The sequence below is a fragment of the Scyliorhinus torazame genome, chromosome 4 (genome assembly GCF_047496885.1).
Source record: "Scyliorhinus torazame isolate Kashiwa2021f chromosome 4, sScyTor2.1, whole genome shotgun sequence".
NCBI lineage: Eukaryota > Metazoa > Chordata > Chondrichthyes > Carcharhiniformes > Scyliorhinidae > Scyliorhinus > Scyliorhinus torazame.
Window position 1 is genome coordinate 24,610,160 of NC_092710.1, and position 19,664 is coordinate 24,629,823.

The window sequence follows — 19,664 nt, forward strand, 5'->3', positions numbered from 1 at the left end:
CTGGGATCCTATGAGATTTGAGTTCTGTTCTGCGTTTGAAAAAAAGTCTAAAATTAAAAATCGCTGGGCAACGCAGAGGGCATTTTACTCTATCTAACCCCGACCTCTGCTTTGCTTATGTTGTGCACAGTAAGAAGTCTTACAACACCAGGTTAAAGTCCAACAGGTTTGTTTCAAACACTAGCTTTCGGAGCGCTGCTCCTTCCTCAGGTGAATGAAGAGATGTGTTCCAGAAACATACATACAGACAAATTCAAAGATGCAAGACAATGCTTAGGATGCGAGCATTTGCAGGTAATTAAGTGTTTACAGATCCAGAGATAGCGGTAACCCCAGGTTAAAGAGGTGTGAAGCCAGCTGTCTCAAGCCAGGACAGTTGGTAGGATTTCGCAAGTCCAGGCCAGATGGTGGGGGGTGAATGTAATGCGACATGAATCCCAGGTCCCGGTTGAGGCCGCACTCATGTGTGCGGAACTTGGCTATAAGTTTCTGCTCGGCGATTCTGTGTTGTCGCGCGTCCTGAAGGCCGCCTTGGAGAACGCTTACCCGGAGATCAGAGGCTGAATGCCCTTGACTGCTGAAGTGTTCCCCGACTGGAAGGGAACATTCCTGCCTGGTGATTGTTGCGCGATGTCCGTTCATTCGTTGTCGCAGCGTCTGCATGGTCTCGCCAATGTACCACGCTTCGGGACATCCTTTCCTGCAGCGTATGAGGTAGACAACGTTGGCCGAGTCGCACGAGTATGTACCGCGTACCTGGTGGGTGGTGTTCTCACGGGTAATGGTGGTATCCATGTCGATGATCTGGCACGTCTTGCAGAGATTGCCATGGCAGGGTTGTGTGGTGTCGTGGTCGCTGTTCTGAGATAGGGGTAACAGAAACTTCTCGCCAAGTTGTGGGGGGTGAGACTCACGCAGACATGGGGAGAATGTGCAAACTCCACACGGACAGTGACCCAGAGCCGGGATCGAACCTGGGACCTCGGCGCCGTGAGGAACATTCTTTGTTGACAGAACTTGCATCAATGGAGGAAACGATTAATTTGCATAGTAAAGCTAATTATAGAAAGATTCTGCTTGTCAATTCAACTGAATATCAATATCAAGCAAAAACATGATGAACTGACGTTTCAAAACAGCGTCAAGCCTGCAAAGGTTTCAAATTCTGCTGTTAAAATTACGTTTGTTATCGATTTCCTGAAGTGAGAGTCTGTATGGCTTGTAATAATAATTGATAATAATCTTTATTAGTGTCAGAAGTAGACTTAAATTAACACTGCAATGAAGTTACTGTGAAAATCCCCTCGTCGCCACATTCCGGCGCCAGTCAGGATACACTGAGGGAGAATATCCCCATTTACCTCCTGTGTCTCCCGCAACTTCTCTCCCGGTTGGATTCAATTCGCCAACACGAGCCACTCTCCCACTCATCTTCCGTCGGATTCCATCTGTTGAAGGCGCGGAGTTTATGTTGGAAAATTGGATTGGAACAGACAGGGGTTTGATCATAGAATTTACAGTGCAGAAGGAGGCCATTCGGCCCATCGAGTCTGCACCGGCTCTTGGAAAGAGCACCCTACCCATGGTCAACACCTCCACCCTATCCCCATAACCCAGTAACCCCACCCAACACCAAGGGCAATTTTGGACACTAAGGGCAATTTATCATGGCCAACCCACCCAACCTGCACATCTTTGGACTGTGGGAGGAAACCGGAGCACCCGGAGGAAACCCACGCACACACGGGGAGGATGTGCAGACTCCGCACAGACAGTGACCCAAGCCGGAATCGAACCTGGGACCCTAGCGCTGTGCTACAGTGCTAGCCACTTGTGCTACCGTGCTGCCCTCAATGGATTGCGTTATCCCAATGCACTCCTCGCCCACTGTTGATACCGAATTCTCCATGAACCGGACGTCATCCAACTCTTCTTCACATCTCCCAATCCGTGGTCTCGCATCCCCTTCTGGATGCACAAGGTTCCCAAGAGCCACTGCCTGGTTTTTGAAATTGTGTTGAAAAATCTATTCCTTTAAATCAATCATACCTCCATAAATCCTCAACTTCAAATGACAAATAAACAAGCGCTCCATAATATAAGCTCTCAGCAAATTTCTTGCTAACTGGGTGCGGTGGAGATTTCTCAAATCTGAAGTTGCTCCACAAAGCTGTTAGGAAGGAAGCTCCATGGTTTGGACCCAACAAGAGTGAGTGAATGGGGAAATGGTTCCAAGTGAATATGGCGCGTGTTCCTTGGAGGGGAATCTGCAGGCGGCGGTGGAGTTAGCAATCGGCGCTGACAATACTTGTTTTGTCAATGAAAATAATACTCCAGTTACACTTCAATACAAAGTCGATATGCAATATCCACGGCAAAACAGCGGATTTCCTGCCACGATTCACAGTTAATTCAGAAAACAAAATGAAATGTATTGAAATGTAATTTTTATTGGAACTTAACACGAGTTTTCATTGGATAGCAGGACAGAATAGAATGAAACAGCCTCGTTTATTGGGGCTGGATGAAATTCAGATTTTGCTGGGAACAGACAGGGGTTTGCGGGGCAGCAGAGACACAATGGGCCGATGGGCCTCCTTCCCAGTTGATTGACTCCACGAGCGCACGTCGGCATCGATCATTGGGATTTAAAAGTATTGCCCAAACAGGGACTTGAACCCTGGACCCTCAGATTAAAAGTCTGATGCTCTACCGACTGAGCTATCCAGGCCCTGGGAAACGTTGCCTATAGCCACCATTACTGGCTGGTCACGAACATTGCATTGATTAAATTTGGTATTTCCCTGTTCAGTCAGACAATCATTCCCAGTTGGGTTTGAGACGCTCACTCCTGACTCTCAATTACTCAACATTCTGCTCAAGCTTTGCTGTGTCCAACACAGGTTGTTAAGAAGGCGTACGGTGTGTTAGCTTTTATTGGTAGAGGGATTGAGTTTAGGAGCCATGAGGTCATGTTGCAGCTATACAACACTCTGGTGCGGCCGCATTCGGAGTATTGCGTGCAATTCTGGTCGCCGCATTATAGGAAGGATGTGGAAGCATTGGAAAGGGTGCAGAGGAGATTTACCAGGTTGTTGCCTGGTATGGAGGGAAGATCTTATGAGGAAAGGCTGAGGGACTTGAGGCTGTTTTCGTTAGAGAGAAGAAGGTTAAGAGGTGACTTAATTGAGGCATACAAGATGATCAGAGGATTGGATAGGGTGGACAGTGAGAGCCTTTTTCCTCGGATGGTGATGTCTAGCACGAGGGGACATAGCTTTAAATTGAGGGGAGATAGATATAGGACAGATGTCAGAGGTAGGTTCTTTACTCAGAGAGTAGTAAGGGCGTGGAATGCCCTGCCTGCAACTGTAGTGGACTCGCCAACACGAAGGGCATTCAAATGGTCATTGGATAGACATATGGACGATAAGGGAATAGAGTAGATGGGCTTTAGAGTGGTTTCACAGGTCGGCACAACATCGAGGGCCGAAGGGCCTGTACTGTGCTGTAATGTTCTATGTTCTATGTTCTTACATCCCCGCCGTAACGTTTAAATGCTCTTTCACTTGGCCTCTTTTTTCTGGAATTTGTCTGACCCAAAGCAAAAAAGTTGGGAACAGTCAGCTGAATGCGAATCAATGGGAAACTCCAACATATATAACAAGTCAGGCGTTGACAGCTGAGCAAATCCCACTAAATGGATGCCTTGCAAAGTTTCTGGAGCGAAGAATGCTGCCACCAACTCCAGTCATGTAAACAGCTGGGGGTGCCACCAGCTGGTTCCGTGGTGTAGTGCTTATCACGTCTGTTTTACACGCAGCCGGTCCTGGGTTCGAGCCCCAGTGGGATCATTGCTGCTATTGGACAAGGAGTTGGCAACATTTAAGAAGCGTGCATCATGATCCTTACTTGTGAGTTATTAAATGTTCATTTTCTTAACCATTATTTACCCAAAGGTCCACTACTTTGTTCACCAACAAATATATTTCGAAATTTCCCAACTATTGCTCTTTATCTCGTGATCCTTTCCCATCTCAAATTCCCCCTTTGCATCCTGTCCCTGCCCCAACTTTCCCACCAACCGGTTTCCATTCGCCAATTTCTCACTCACGTTCTGTATTTGGTTCTATGGGGGTCCGATCTGTTAATCGCGATTCTCTCCTTTTCTAAACACCCATTAGCCTTCACCACATCAACAGCCATTCTCTGTCTAATTCCTTTATATGAGAACATCGAAAGAAGATTTCTTGGGCATTATAGGGGTGAGTTCTTTAAATCCATCACACTCCGATAAATCCGCAATTTCAGATGACAAATAAACAAGCGCTCCATAATATAAGCTCCAATTAAATTCCCATGAAACTGGGTGTGGTGTGGATTTCTGAATCTTGCAGTCCATGTGGTGCAGGTGCACCCACAAAGCTGTTTGGAAGGAAGCTCCATGAATTGGTCCCAACAAGACTGAGTGAATGGAGATATGGGGCGAAATTCTCCCGAAACGGCGCGATATCCGCCGACTGCCGCCCAAAACGGCACCAATCAGACGGGCATCGCGGCGCCCCAAAGGCGCGGAATGCTCCGCATCTTTGGGGGCCGAGCCCCAACATTGAGGGGCTAGGCCGACGCCGGAGGAACTTCCGCCCCGCCAGCTGGCGGAAACGGCCTTTGTTGCCCCGCCAGCTGGCGCGGAAATGACATCCCCGGGCGGCACATGCGCGGGAGTGTCAGCGGCCGCTGACAGTTTCCCACGCATGCGCAGTGGAGGGAGTCTCTTCCGCCTCTGCCATGGTGGAGACCGCGGCGGAGGCGGAAGGGAAAGAGTGCCCCCACGGCACAGGCCCGCCCGCGGATCGGTGGGCCCTGATCGCGGGCCAGGCCACCGTGGGGGCACCCCCCGGGGCCAGATCACCTCGCGCCCCCCCCCCCAGGACCCCGGAGCCCGCCCGCGCCGCCTTGTCCCGCTGTTCAAAAGGTGGTTTAATCCACGCCGGCGGGACAGGCAATTTATCGGCGGGACTTCGGCCCATACGTGCCGGAGAATCAAGCGGGGGGGGGCCCGCCAACCGGCGCGGCCCGATTCCCGCCCCCGCCGAATATCCGGTACCGGAGACTTCGGCAACCGGCGGGGGCGGGATTCACGGCAGCCCCCGGCGATTCTCCGACCCGGCTGGGAGGTCGGAGAATGACGCCCATGATTCCAAATGAAAATGGCACGTGTTCCTTGGAGGGGAAACTAGGTTATCAATCGGTACTGACAATAATGTTTTGTCAATGAAAATAATACTCCCTTCAACACAAAGTCGTTATAAACTATGTTGCAAAACATCGGATATACTGCCAGGATTCACCATGGATTCAGAAAACAAAGTGAAATGTATTTAAATATAAATGTGATGGGAATTTATTGCAACATAACAATAAGTTTTAATTGGAAAGCAGGAAATGACAGATCAAAGTAGCCTGGTTTATTGAGGCTGGACGAAATTCAAATTCTGAACATGTGGGAATTCACATTCAACACGCCTTAAAATTCATAATCAGCAGAAAATTCAAACAATATCAGAATATCATAAATATTTCTTGTATCATGGTTAGCACTGTTGCTTCACAGCTCCAGGGTGCCAGGCTCAATTTCCCGGCTTGGGTCACTGTCTGTGCGGAGTCTGCACGTTCTCCCCGTGTCTGCGTGGGTTTCCTCCGGGTGCTCCGGTTTCCTCCCACAAGTCCAAAGATGTGCTTGTTTGGTGAATTGGGCATTCTAAATTCTCCCTCTGTGTACCCGAACAGGCGCCGGATTGTGGCGACTAGGGGCTTTTCACAGTAACCTCGTTGCAGTGTTATTGTAAGCCTACTTGTGACACTAATCAAGATTGTTGATTATCAATCGAAAAGCGATGAGCAAGAATTTCTCCTTTCAATGATGATATTATTCATCATAGAGTTTAGATGATTTGATTTGATTTATTGTCACGTGTACCGAGGTACAGTGAAAAGTATTTTTCTGCGAGCAGCGCAACAGATCATTAAGTACATGGGAAGAAAAGGAAATAAAAGAAAATACATAATAGGGCAACACAACATATACAATGTAACTACATCAGCACCGGCATCGGATGAAGCATACAGGGGTAGTGTTAATGAGGTCAGTCCATAAGAGGGTCATTTTGGAGTCTGGTAACAGCGGGGAAGAAGCTGTTTTTGAGTCTGTTCGTGCGTGTTCTCAGACTTCTGTATCTCCTGCCCGATGGAAGAAGTTGGAAGAGTGAGTAAGCCGGGTGGGAGGGATCTTTGATTATGCTGCCCGCTTTCCCCAGGCAGCGGGAGGTGTAGATGGAGTCAATGGATGGGAGGCAGGTTCGTGTGATGGACTGGGCAGTGTTCACGACTCTCTGAAGTTTCTTGCGGTCCTGGGCCGAGCAGTTGCCATACCAGGCCGTGATGCAGCCAGATAGGATGCTTTCTATAGCGAGAGTTAATGTGGACATGCCGAATTTCCTTAGTTTCCTGAGGAAGTATAGGCGCTGTTGTGCTTTCTCAGTGGTAGCGGCGACGTGAGTGGACCAGGACAGATTTTTGGAGCTGTGTACCCCAAGGAATTTGAAACTGCTAACCACTGCATACCGCCGAGGTGTGCAATGGTGACGGACCTTGTGTAGGAACAGACAGGGGTTTGATGGGCAGCAGAGACACAATGGGCCGATGGGCCTCTTTCCCAGCAGATTAACTCGACGAGTTCACGTCAGCATCAATCATTGAGACTTAAAAGTATCGCCCGAACAGGGACTTGAACCCTGGACCCTCAGATTAAAAGTCTGATGCTCTACCGACTGAGCTATCCAGGCTCTTGCAAATGTGGCGAACGCAGCAATCTTTGGTGGATGGCAGGGAATATTGCATCGTTCAAATTCTGCATTTTCATTCTGCAGCCGTCCGAGTCTGCCACACACATCCTGGCCCCAACCCTCCCGTCCTAACTTGCTTCACGATCGCTCTTACCAATGCCGAAGCTTTCCACTTCCATCAGCTCCCATCAAACCCACTTTCCTCTTTTCTGATTGGGAGCAAAAATTGATAATACCGAGCGAATTGCTCATCTAAAGTGAATGCAACACTTGCGCTATCAGGGAAGAAGGCGGTGGCTTGTGGAGGGAATCTTTCCAAACACAAATTTGAATTGAATAAAAAATAACTCGAGTTAAAGTCTATTGTTTTAAAACTAAAACCCCATCTGTTTCATTAATTCCATTTAGGAGAGGAAATCTGCCATCCAGATCTGGTCTGGCCTTCATGTGACTCCAAACCCTCGGCAAGTGGCTGGCCCTTCTTTTGAAATGGCCTAGGGGATGGGACACCCATGGCTCATGAAGGAAATGAGCAAAATAAAACAAACAAGAGTTCAGAACCCACTCTGGGATCCTATGAGATTTGAGTTCTGTTCTTCGTTTGAAAAAAAGTCTAAAATTAAAAATCGCTGGGCAACGCAGAGGGCATTTTACTCTATCTAACCCCGACCTCTGCTTTGCTTATGTTGTGCACAGTAAGAAGTCTTACAACACCAGGTTAAAGTCCAACAGGTTTGTTTCAAACACTAGCTTTCGGAGCCCTGCTCCTTCCTCAGGTGAATGAAGAGATGTGTTCCAGAAACATACATACAGACAAATTCAAAGATGCAAGACAATGCTTAGGATGCGAGCATTTGCAGGTAATTAAGTGTTTACAGATCCAGAGATAGCGGTAACCCCAGGTTAAAGAGGTGTGAAGCCAGCTGTCTCAAGCCAGGACAGTTGGTAGGATTTCGCAAGTCCAGGCCAGATGGTGGGGGGTGAATGTAATGCGACATGAATCCCAGGTCCCGGTTGAGGCCGCACTCATGTGTGCGGAACTTGGCTATAAGTTTCTGCTCGGCGATTCTGTGTTGTCGCGCGTCCTGAAGGCCGCCTTGGAGAACGCTTACCCGGAGATCAGAGGCTGAATGCCCTTGACTGCTGAAGTGTTCCCCGACTGGAAGGGAACATTCCTGCCTGGTGATTGTTGCGCGATGTCCGTTCATTCGTTGTCGCAGCGTCTGCATGGTCTCGCCAATGTACCACGCTTCGGGACATCCTTTCCTGCAGCGTATGAGGTAGACAACGTTGGCCGAGTCGCACGAGTATGTACCGCGTACCTGGTGGGTGGTGTTCTCACGGGTAATGGTGGTATCCATGTCGATGATCTGGCACGTCTTGCAGAGATTGCCATGGCAGGGTTGTGTGGTGTCGTGGTCGCTGTTCTGAGATAGGGGTAACAGAAACTTATAGCCAAGTTGTGGGGGGTGAGACTCACGCAGACACGGGGAGAATGTGCAAACTCCACACGGACAGTGACCCAGAGCCGGGATCGAACCTGGGACCTCGGCGCCGTGAGGAACATTCTTTGTTGACAGAACTTGCATCAATGGAGGAAACGATTAATTTGCATAGTAAAGCTAATTATAGAAAGATTCTGCTTGTCAATTCAACTGAATATCGATATCAAGCAAAAACATGATGAACTGACGTTTCAAAACAGCGTCAAGCCTGCAAAGGTGTCAAATTCTGCTGTTAAAATTACGTTTGTTATCGATTTCCTGAAGTGAGAGTCTGTATGGCTTGTAATAATAATTGATAATAATCTTTATTAGTGTCAGAAGTAGACTTAAATTAACACTGCAATGAAGTTACTGTGAAAATCCCCTCGTCGCCACATTCCGGCGCCAGTCAGGATACACTGAGGGAGAATATCCCCATTTACCTCCTGTGTCTCCCGCAACTTCTCTCCCGGTTGGATTCAATTCGCCAACACGAGCCACTCTCCCACTCATCTTCCGTCGGATTCCATCTGTTGAAGGCGCGGAGTTTATGTTGGAAAATTGGATTGGAACAGACAGGGGTTTGATCATAGAATTTACAGTACAGAAGGAGGCCATTCGGCCCATCGAGTCTGCACCGGCTCTTGGAAAGAGCACCCTACCCATGGTCAACACCTCCACCCTATCCCCATAACCCAGTAACCCCACCCAACACCAAGGGCAATTTTGGACACTAAAGGCTATTTATCGTAGCCAACCCACCCAACCTGCACATCTTTGGACTGTGGGAGGAAACCGGAGCACCCGGAGGAAACCCACGCACACACGGGGAGGATGTGCAGACTCTGCACAGACAGTGACCCAAGCCGGAATCGAACCTGGGACCCTAGCGCTGTGCTACAGTGCTAGCCACTTGTGCTACCGTGCTGCCCTCAATGGATTGCGTTATCCCAATGCACTCCTCGCCCACTGTTGATACCGAATTCTCCATGAACCGGATGTTATCCAACTCTTCTTCACATCTCCCAATCCGTGGTCTCGCATACCCTTCTGGATGCACAAGGTTCCCAAGAGCCACTGCCTGGTTTTTGAAATTGTGTTGAAAAATCTATTCCTTTAAATCAATCATACCTCCATAAATCCTCAACTTCAAATGACAAATAAACAATCACTCCATAATATAAGCTCTCAGCAAATTTCTTGCTAACTGGGTGCGGTGGAGATTTCTCAAATCTGAAGTTGCTCCACAAAGCTGTTAGGAAGGAAGCTCCATGGTTTGGACCCAACAAGAGTGAGTGAATGGGGAAATGGTTCCAAGTGAATATGGCGCGTGTTCCTTGGAGGGGAATCTGCAGGCGGCGGTGGAGTTAGCAATCGGCGCTGACAATACTTGTTTTGTCAATGAAAATAATACTCCAGTTACACTTCAATACAAAGTCGATATGCAATATCCACGGCAAAACAGCGGATTTCCTGCCACGATTCACAGTTAATTCAGAAAACAAAATGAAATGTATTGAAATGTAATTTTTATTGGAACCTAACACGAGTTTTCATTGGATAGCAGGACAGAATAGAATGAAACAGCCTCGTTTATTGGGGCTGGATGAAATTCAGATTTTGCTGGGAACAGACAGGGGTTTGCGGGGCAGCAGAGACACAATGGGCCGATGGGCCTCCTTCCCAGTTGATTGACTCCACGAGCGCACGTCGGCATCGATCATTGGGATTTAAAAGTATTGCCCAAACAGGGACTTGAACCCTGGACCCTCAGATTAAAAGTCTGATGCTCTACCCACTGAGCTATCCAGGCTCTGGGAAATGTTCCCTAGAGCCACCATTGGTAGAGGGATTGAGTTTAGGAGCCATGAGGTCATGTTGCAGCTGTACAACACTCTGGTGCGGCCGCATTTGGAGTATTGCGTGCAATTCTGGTCGCCGCATTATAGGAAGGATGTGGAAGCATCCTGCCCGATGGAAGAAGTTGGAAAAGTGAGTAAGCGTGTGGGAGTGGTCTTTGATTATGCTGCCCACTTTTCACAGACAGCAGGAGGTGTAGATGGAGTCAATGGACGGGAGGCAGGTTCGTGTGATGGACTGGGCGGTGTTCACGGCTCTCTGAAGTTTCTTGCGGTCCTGGGCCGAGCAGTTGCCATACCAGGCCGTGATGCAGCCAGATAGGATGCTTTCTATAGCGAGAGTTAATGTGGACATGCCGAATTTCCTTAGTTTCCTGAGGAAGTATAGGCGCTGTTGTGCTTTCTTAGTGGTAGCGGCGACGTGAGTGGACCAGGACAGATTTTTGGAGCTGTGTACCCCAAGGAATTTGAAACTGCTAACGACTGCATACCGCCGAGGTGTGCAATGGTGACGGACCTTGTGTAGGAACAGACAGGGGTTTGATGGGCAGTAGAGACACAATGGGCCGATGGGCCTCTTTCCCAGCAGATTAACTCGACGAGTTCACGTCAGCATCAATCATTGAGACTTAAAAGTATCGCCCGAACAGGGACTTGAACCCTGGACCCTCAGATTAAAAGTCTGATGCTCTACCGACTGAGCTATCCGGGCTCTTGCAAATGTGGCGAGCGCAGCGATCTTTGGTGGATGGCAGGGAATATTGCATCGTTCAAATTCTGCATTTTCATTCTGCAGCCGTCCGAGTCTGCCACACACATCCTGGCCCCCAACCCTCCCGTCCTAACTTGCTTCACGATCGCTCTTACCAATGCCGAAGCTTTCCACTTCCATCAGCTCCCATCAAACCCACTTTCCTCTTTTCTGATTGGGAGCAAAAATTGATAATACCGAGCGGATTGCTCATCTAAAGTGAATGCAACACTTGCGCTATCAGGGAAGAAGGCGGTGGCTTGTGGAGGGAATCTTTCCAAACACAAATTTGAATTGAATAAAAAATAACTTGAGTTAAAGTCTATTGTTTTAAAACTAAAACCCCATCTGTTTCATTAATTCCATTTAGGAGAGGAAATCTGCCATCCAGTTCTGGTCTGGCCTTCATGTGACTCCAAATCCTCGGCAAGTGGCTGGCCCTTCTTTTGAAATGGCCTATGGGATGGGACACCCATGGCTCATGAAGGAAATGAGCAAAATAAAACAAACAAGAATTCAGAACCCACTCTGGGATCCTATGAGATTTGAGTTCTGTTCTGCGTTTGAAAAAAAGTCTCAAATTAAAAATCGCTGGGCAACGCAGAGGGCATTTTACTCTATCTAACCCCGACCTCTGCTTTGCTTATGTTGTGCACAGTAAGAAGTCTTACAACACCAGGTTAAAGTCCAACAGGTTTGTTTCAAACACTAGCTTTCGGAGCGCTGCTCCTTCCTCAGGTGAATGAAGAGATGTGTTCCAGAAACATACATACAGACAAATTCAAAGATGCAAGACAATGCTTAGGATGCGAGCATTTGCAGGTAATTAAGTGTTTACAGATCCAGAGATAGCGGTAACCCCAGGTTAAAGAGGTGTGAAGCCAGCTGTCTCAAGCCAGGACAGTTGGTAGGATTTCGCAAGTCCAGGCCAGATGGTGGGGGGTGAATGTAATGCGACATGAATCCCAGGTCCCGGTTGAGGCCGCACTCATGTGTGCGGAACTTGGCTATAAGTTTCTGCTCGGCGATTCTGCGTTGTCGCGCGTCCTGAAGGCCGCCTTGGAGAACGCTTACCCGGAGATCAGAGGCTGAATGCCCTTGACTGCTGAAGTGTTCCCCGACTGGAAGGGAACATTCCTGCCTGGTGATTGTTGCGCGATGTCCGTTCATTCGTTGTCGCAGCGTCTGCATGGTCTCGCCAATGTACCACGCTTCGGGACATCCTTTCCTGCAGCGTATGAGGTAGACAACGTTGGCCGAGTCGCACGAGTATGTACCGCGTACCTGGTGGGTGGTGTTCTCACGGGTAATGGTGGTATCCATGTCGATGATCTGGCACGTCTTGCAGAGATTGCCATGGCAGGGTTGTGTGGTGTCGTGGTCGCTGTTCTGAGATAGGGGTAACAGAAACTTCTCGCCAAGTTGTGGGGGGTGAGACTCACGCAGACATGGGGAGAATGTGCAAACTCCACACGGACAGTGACCCAGAGCCGGGATCGAACCTGGGACCTCGGCGCCGTGAGGAACATTCTTTGTTGACAGAACTTGCATCAATGGAGGAAACGATTAATTTGCATAGTAAAGCTAATTATAGAAAGATTCTGCTTGTCAATTCAACTGAATATCAATATCAAGCAAAAACATGATGAACTGACGTTTCAAAACAGCGTCAAGCCTGCAAAGGTGTCAAATTCTGCTGTTAAAATTACGTTTATTATCGATTTCCTGAAGTGAGAGTCTGTATGGCTTGTAATAATAATTGATAATAATCTTTATTAGTGTCAGAAGTAGACTTAAATTAACACTGCAATGAAGTTACTGTGAAAATCCCCTCGTCGCCACATTCCGGCGCCAGTCAGGGTACACTGAGGGAGAATATCCCCATTTACCTCCTGTGTCTCCCGCAACTTCTCTCCCGGTTGGATTCAATTCGCCAACACGAGCCACTCTCCCACTCATCTTCCGTCGGATTCCATCTGTTGAAGGCGCGGAGTTTATGTTGGAAAGTTGGATTGGAACAGACAGGGGTTTGATCATAGAATTTACAGTGCAGAAGGAGGCCATTCGGCCCATCGAGTCTGCACCGGCTCTTGGAAAGAGCACCCTACCCATGGTCAACACCTCCACCCTATCCCCATAACCCAGTAACCCCACCCAACACCAAGGGCAATTTTGGACACTAAGGGCAATTTATCGTAGCCAACCCACCCAACCTGCACATCTTTGGACTGTGGGAGGAAACCGGAGCACCCGGAGGAAACCCACGCACACACGGGGAGGATGTGCAGACTCTGCACAGACAGTGACCCAAGCCGGAATCGAACCTGGGACCCTAGCGCTGTGCTACAGTGCTAGCCACTTGTGCTACCGTGCTGCCCTCAATGGATTGCGTTATCCCAATGCACTCCTCGCCCACTGTTGATACCGAATTCTCCATGAACCGGATGTCATCCAACTCTTCTTCACATCTCCCAATCCGTGGTCTCGCATACCCTTCTGGATGCACAAGGTTCCCAAGAGCCACTGCCTGGTTTTTGAAATAGTGTTGAAAAATCTATTCCTTTAAATCAATCATACCTCCATAAATCCTCAACTTCAAATGACAAATAAACAAGCGCTCCATAATATAAGCTCTCAGCAAATTTCTTGCTAACTGGGTGCGGTGGAGATTTCTCAAATCTGAAGTTGCTCCACAAAGCTGTTAGGAAGGAAGCTCCATGGTTTGGACCCAACAAGAGTGAGTGAATGGGGAAATGGTTCCAAGTGAATATGGCGCGTGTTCCTTGGAGGGGAATCTGCAGGCGGCGGCAGAGTTAGCAATCGGCGCTGACAATACTTGTTTTGTCAATGAAAATAATACTCCAGTTACACTTCAATACAAAGTCGATATGCAATATCCACGGCAAAACAGCGGATTTCCTGCCACGATTCACAGTTAATTCAGAAAACAAAATGAAATGTATTGAAATGTAATTTTTATTGGAACCTAACACGAGTTTTCATTGGATAGCAGGACAGAATAGAATGAAACAGCCTCGTTTATTGGGGCTGGATGAAATTCAGATTTTGCTGGGAACAGACAGGGGTTTGCGGGGCAGCAGAGACACAATGGGCCGATGGGCCTCCTTCCCAGTTGATTGACTCCACGAGCGCACGTCGGCATCGATCATTGGGATTTAAAAGTATCGCCCAAACAGGGACTTGAACCTTGGACCCTCAGATTAAAAGTCTGATGCTCTACCCACTGAGCTATCCAGGCTCTGGGAAGTGTTGCCTATAGCCACCATTGGTAGAGGGATTGAGTTTAGGAGCCATGAGGTCATGTTGCAGCTGTACAACACTCTGGTGCGGCCGCATTTGGAGTATTGCGTGCAATTCTGGTCGCCTCATTATAGGAAGGATGTGGAAGCATCCTGCCCGATGGAAGAAGTTGGAAAAGTGAGTAAGCGTGTGGGAGGGGTCTTTGATTATGCTGCCCGCTTTTCACAGACAGCAGGAGGTGTAGATGGAGTCAATGGACGGGAGGCAGGTTTGTGTGATGAACTGGGCGATGTTCACGGCTCTCTGAAGTTTCTTGCGGTCCTGGGCCGAGCAGTTGCCATACCAGGCCGTGATGCAGCCAGATAGGATGCTTTCTATAGCGAGAGTTAATGTGGACATGCCGAATTTCCTTAGTTTCCTGAGGAAGTATAGGCGCTGTTGTGCTTTCTTAGTGGTAGCGGCGACGTGAGTGGACCAGGACAGATTTTTGGAGCTGTGTACCCCAAGGAATTTGAAACTGCTAACGACTGCATACCGCCGAGGTGTGCAATGGTGACGGACCTTGTGTAGGAACAGACAGGGGTTTGATGGGCAGTAGAGACACAATGGGCCGATGGGCCTCTTTCCCAGCAGATTAACTCGACGAGTTCACGTCAGCATCAATCATTGAGACTTAAAAGTATCGCCCGAACAGGGACTTGAACCCTGGACCCTCAGATTAAAAGTCTGATGCTCTACCGACTGAGCTATCCGGGCTCTTGCAAATGTGGCGAGCGCAGCGATCTTTGGTGGATGGCAGGGAATATTGCATCGTTCAAATTCTGCATTTTCATTCTGCAACCGTCCAAGTCTGCCACACACATCCTGGCCCCCAACCCTCCCGTCCTAACTTGCTTCACGATCGCGCTTACCAATGCCGAAGCTTTCCACTTCCATCAGCTCCCATCAAACCCACTTTCCTCTTTTCTGATTGGGAGCAAAAATTGATAATACCGAGCGAATTGCTCATCTAAAGTGAATGCAACACTTGCGCTATCAGGGAAGAAGGCGGTGGCTTGTGGAGGGAATCTTTCCAAACACAAATTTGAATTGAATAAAAAATAACTCGAGTTAAAGTCTATTGTTTTAAAACTAAAACCCCATCTGTTTCATTAATTCCATTTAGGAGAGGAAATCTGCCATCCAGATCTGGTCTGGCCTTCATGTGACTCCAAACCCTCGGCAAGTGGCTGGCCCTTCTTTTGAAATGGCCTAGGGGATGGGACACCCATGGCTCATGAAGGAAATGAGCAAAATAAAACAAACAAGAGTTCCGAACCCACTCTGGGATCCTATGAGATTTGAGTTCTGTTCTGCGTTTGAAAAAAAGTCTCAAATTAAAAATCGCTGGGCAACGCAGAGGGCATTTTACTCTATCTAACCCCGACCTCTGCTTTGCTTATGTTGTGCACAGTAAGAAGTCTTACAACACCAGGTTAAAGTCCAACAGGTTTGTTTCAAACACTAGCTTTCGGAGCGCTGCTCCTTCCTCAGGTGAATGAAGAGGTCTGTCCCAGAAACATATATACAGACAGATTCAAAGATGCCAGACAATGCTTAGAATGCGAGCATTTGCAGGTAATTAAGTGTTTACAGATCCAGAGATAGCGGTAACCCCAGGTTAAAGAGGTGTGAATTGTCTCAAGCCAGGACAGTTGGTAGGATTTCACAAGTCCAGGCCAGATGGTGGGGGGTGAATGTAATGCGACATGAATCCCAGGTCCCGGTTGAGGCCGCACTCATGTGTGCGGAACTTGGCTATAAGTTTCTGCTCGGCGATTCTGCGTTGTCGCGGGTCCTGAAGGCCGCTTACCCGGAGATCAGAGGCTGAATGCCCTTGACTGCTGAAGTGTTCCCCGACTGGAAGGGAACATTCCTGCCTGATGATTGTCGCGCGATGTCCGTTCATTCGTTGTCGCAGTGTCTGCAAGGTCTCGCCAATGTACCACGCTTCGGGACATCCTTTCCTGCAGCGTATGAGGTAGACAACGTTGGCCGAGTCGCACGAGTATGTACCGCGTACCTGGTGGATGGTGTTCTCACGTGTAATGGTGGTATCCATGTCGATGATCTGGCATGTCTTGCAGAGATTGCCATGGCAGGGTTGTGTGGTATCGTGGTCGCTGTTCTGAGATAGGGGTAACAGAAACTTATAGCCAAGTTGTGGGGGGTGAGACTCACGCAGACACGGGGAGAATGTGCAAACTCCACACGGACAGTGACCCATAGCCGGGATCGAACCTGGGACCTCGGCACCGTGAGGCACATTCTTTGTTGACAGAACTTGCATCAATGGAGGAAACGATTAATTTGCATAGTAAAGCTAATTATAGAAAGATTCTGCTTGTCAATTCAACTGAATATCAATATCAATCAAAAACATGATGAACTGACGTTTCAAAACAGCGTCAAGCCTGCAAAGGTGTCAAATTCTGCTGTTAAAATTACGTTTGTTATCGATTTCCTGAAGTGAGAGTCTGTATGGCTTGTAATAATAATTGATAATAATCTTTATTAGTGTCAGAAGTAGACTTAAATTAACACTGCAATGAAGTTACTGTGAAAATCCCCTCGTCGCCACATTCCGGCGCCAGTCAGGGTACACTGAGGGAGAATATCCCCATTTACCTCCTGTGTCTCCCGTAACTTCTCTCCCGGTTGGATTCAATTCGCCAACACGAGCCACTCTCCCACTCACCTTCTGTCGGATTCCATCTGTTGAAGGCGCGGAGTTTATGTTGGAAAATGGGATTGGAACAGACAGGGGTTTGATCATAGAATTTACAGTGCAGAAGGAGGCCATTCGGCCCATCGAGTCTGCACCGGCTCTTGGAAAGAGCACCCTACCCAAGGTCAACACCTCCACCCTAGCCCCATAACCCAGTAACCCCACCCAACACCAAGGGCAATTTTGGACACTAAGGGCAATTTATCATGGCCAACCCACACATCTTTGGACTGTGGGAGGAAACCGGAGCACCCGGAGGAAACCCACGCACACACGGGGAGGATGTGCAGACTCCGCACAGACAGTGACCCAAGCCGGAATCGAACCTGGGACCCTGGAGCTGTGAAGCAATTGTGCTATCCACAATGCTACCGTGCTGCCCAATGGGCAGCAAAGACAGAATGGGCCGATGGGCTTCATTCCATACCTCGATGACTTCACATCAGCATCAATCATGGATTGATTTAAAATGATCGCAGTGCCGCAACATAAAGAAATTCACTGCGGGAACTCGTCAAAGTTCACTCCTCATGTTAGAAGAAAATCTCCATGACCGCTGTAAGGTTGTCAGCAGCGGACTCCCAGGAACACGACCAGCTGAAGTTTCCCCGTGAATTTACTCACACCCTGACCTGGAAATATATCGGCGTCGTTCCAGGGTCATTGGGCCAGAATCCTGTGACACCCTCTCTCGCAACATTGTGAATGTGCCCATTCCTCAGCGATTGCTGCGATTTAATGAAGGAACTGACCAGCACCATCTCAAGGGCAAGAAGCAATGGGTAATAAATGTTGGCATTGCCAGCGACGCCCACATCCCATATCATAAAACAGAGGAGCTTTTAAAATTCGAGCTGTGCCATCATAAAGGCCGCCGATTCCTACCTCATATCCATTGACCGATACCTCATGTACTTTACCCTATCAGCTTGTTGAAACTTCAGCAAGAACTCTGATATTTGTAGACTTGGTTATACATAGAACAGAGAACATACAGTGCAGAAGGAGGCCATTCAGCCCATCAAGTCTGCACCGACCCACTTAAGCCCTCACTTCCACCCTATCCCCGTAACCCAATAGCCCCTCCTAACCTTTTTGGTCACTAAGGGCAATTTATCATGGCCAATCCACCTAACCTGCACGTCTTTGGACTGTGGGAGGAAACCGGAGCACCCGGAGGAAACCCACGCAGACACGGGGAGAACGTGCAGACTCCACACAGAAAGTGACCCTGCAGGGAATCGAACCTGGGACCCTAGCGCTGTGCTACAGTGCTATCCACGTGTGCTACCGTGCTGCCCTCAATGGAGTGCGTTATCCCAATGCACTCCTCGCCCACTGTTGATACCGAATTCTCCATGAACCGGACGTCATCCAACTCTTCTTCACATCTCCCAATCCGTGGTTTCGCATACCCTTCTGGATGCACAAGGTTCCCAAGAGCCACCGCCTGGTTTTTGAAATTGTGTTGAAAAATCTATTCCTTTAAATCAATCATACCTCCATAAATCCTCAACTTCAAATGACAAATAAACAAGCACTCCATAATATAAGCTCTCAGCACATTTCTTGCTAACTGGGTGCGGTGGAGATTTCTCAAATCTGAAGTTGCTCCACAAAGCTGTTAGGAAGGAAGCTCCATGGTTTGGACCCAACAAGAGTGAGTGAATGGGGATATGGTTCCAAGTGAATATGGCGCGTGTTCCTTGGAGGGGAATCTGCAGGCGGCGGTGGAGTTAGCAATCGGCGCTGACAATACTTGTTTTGTCAATGAAAATAATACTCCAGTTACACTTCAATACAAAGTCGATATGCAATATCCGCGGCAAAACAGCGGATTTCCTGCCAGGATTCACAATTAATTCAGAAAACAAAATGAAATGCATTGAAATGTAAATTTAAATGTAATTTTTATTGGAACTTAACACGAGTTTTCATTGGATAGCAGGACAGAATAGAATGAAACAGCCTCGTTTATTGGGGCTGGATGAAATTCAGATTTTGCTGGGAACAGACAGGGGTTTGCGGGGCAGCAGAGACACAATGGGTCGATGGGCCTCCTTCCCAGTTGATTGACTCCACGAGCGCACGTCAGCATCGATCATTGGGATTTAAAAGTATCGCCCGAACTGGGACTTGAACCCTGGACCCTCAGATTAAAAGTCTGATGCTCTACCGACTGAGCTATCCGAGCCCTGGGAAATGCTGCCTATAGCCACCATTACTGGCTGGTCACGAACATTGCATTGATTAAATTTGGTATTTCCCTGTTCAGTCAGACAATCATTCCCAGTTGGGTTTGAGACGCTCACTCCTGACTCTCAATTACTCAACATTCTGCTCAAGCTTTGCTGTGTCCAACACAGGTTGTTAAGAAGGCGTACGGTGTGTTAGCTTTTATTGGTAGAGGGATTGAGTTTAGGAGCCATGAGGTCATGTTGCAGCTGTACAACACTCTGGTGCGGCCGCATTTGGAGTATTGCGTGCAATTCTGGTCGCCGCATTATAGGAAGGATGTGGAAGCATTGGAAAGGGTGCAGAGGAGATTTAGCAGGATGTTGCCTGGTATGGAGGGAAGATCTTATGAGGAAAGGCTGAGGGACTTGAGGCTGTTTTCGTTAGAGAGAAGAAGGTTAAGAGGTGACTTAATTGAGGCATACAAGATGATCAGAGGATTGGATAGGGTGGACAGTGAGA

The 19,664-nt window shown here is 48.3% G+C and overlaps 7 non-coding genes across 7 annotated transcripts; all 7 read right to left on the reverse strand.

Moving 5' to 3' along the window:
- Window positions 1-2,658: 2,658 nt before the first annotated feature.
- Window positions 2,659-2,731, reverse strand: trnak-uuu (transfer RNA lysine (anticodon UUU)). The gene has a single exon. It is a non-coding gene; the product is annotated as a tRNA-Lys (tRNA).
- Window positions 2,732-6,772: 4,041 nt separating this feature from the next.
- On the reverse strand, window positions 6,773-6,845 carry trnak-uuu (transfer RNA lysine (anticodon UUU)). Its single transcript has one exon. It is a non-coding gene; the product is annotated as a tRNA-Lys (tRNA).
- Window positions 6,846-10,069: 3,224 nt separating this feature from the next.
- Window positions 10,070-10,142, reverse strand: trnak-uuu (transfer RNA lysine (anticodon UUU)). Its single transcript has one exon. It is a non-coding gene; the product is annotated as a tRNA-Lys (tRNA).
- A 685-nt stretch (window positions 10,143-10,827) lies between these two features.
- On the reverse strand, window positions 10,828-10,900 carry trnak-uuu (transfer RNA lysine (anticodon UUU)). Its single transcript has one exon. It is a non-coding gene; the product is annotated as a tRNA-Lys (tRNA).
- A 3,225-nt stretch (window positions 10,901-14,125) lies between these two features.
- On the reverse strand, window positions 14,126-14,198 carry trnak-uuu (transfer RNA lysine (anticodon UUU)). Its single transcript has one exon. It is a non-coding gene; the product is annotated as a tRNA-Lys (tRNA).
- A 685-nt stretch (window positions 14,199-14,883) lies between these two features.
- Window positions 14,884-14,956, reverse strand: trnak-uuu (transfer RNA lysine (anticodon UUU)). The gene has a single exon. It is a non-coding gene; the product is annotated as a tRNA-Lys (tRNA).
- A 4,132-nt stretch (window positions 14,957-19,088) lies between these two features.
- On the reverse strand, window positions 19,089-19,161 carry trnak-uuu (transfer RNA lysine (anticodon UUU)). Its single transcript has one exon. It is a non-coding gene; the product is annotated as a tRNA-Lys (tRNA).
- Between the last annotated feature and the right edge of the window lie 503 nt (window positions 19,162-19,664).